Consider the following 934-nt stretch of genomic DNA (forward strand, 5'->3'; position numbering starts at 1 on the left):
AACCCCCCCCTTTTTTTTTTTTTTTTTTTTTTTTTTTGTCAAAACAAGTTTTTAGGATTTTTTAATTGTGTTGAGCATAAATGCTTGTCAGAAATGCCTTTTCTTGCTTAATACACTACGCTAAAATTTCATGACTTGACTTGGACTCGAACCACCAACCTCCAAATCCAGAGTTCACCGTGGTAACCACTACAGCACTGGAAGTAACTCTATACACGTAATAATGCTTGTAATTGAAGTACTTACTTATTCTATTAGTGTGGAACTGTAGGCCCACAAGGTCTTTTTTTTAACCGATTGACATTGAAATGTCTTTTTTTTGCCTGGTGTCTTGTTTTGTTGCTGATGGCAGCAATTTTGCTGATTGTTCGTCCATAATTGAATGAGAAAAAACGCACTAATAGCAAAAAAAAAAAATAGTACCTATACCACCTCCTACTTACTTATTTTGTCACTAGGAATAAGGTACCCATATCTAAGGTATAAGTTAGGTCATAAGTGCTAATTGAGATTGTCTACCTACTTACGGCCCTTGGCTAGGGGGCTAGGTTGTTTACTTGGTCTTTTTGCCAGCCTAGTTAGCTTAGTTGGTAGGATAAAATCCGCCCGGGCGGATTTTATCCTACCAACTAAGCTGATGGGATAATGTTCGTTCTCGGAACGGCTGGGTTTCTCCTATCCTGTCTTCCTTCTCTCTTCGGTTTCGGGACGATAAGACCATAGCAGTTACAGTTCCCTCTGTCAAACCTCTTAAAAAAAAATCTTATTACTTTCCCTTTTCAGATTTTGATATCTTTTCAGAATGACTGGAATTCGACTGGCAGTGCCGACCTGCCGACCGGCAGGGTCTATTGTGTATGATCCAAATCTAGGAAGAACGACCGTAATTCAATGACATAAAAAGCTATATGGTTTACCAGGGAGTTTTTACAGG

The sequence above is a fragment of the Diaphorina citri genome, unplaced genomic scaffold (genome assembly GCF_000475195.1).
Source record: "Diaphorina citri unplaced genomic scaffold, Diaci psyllid genome assembly version 1.1 scaffold72, whole genome shotgun sequence".
In the NCBI taxonomy this organism is placed as follows: domain Eukaryota; kingdom Metazoa; phylum Arthropoda; class Insecta; order Hemiptera; family Psyllidae; genus Diaphorina; species Diaphorina citri.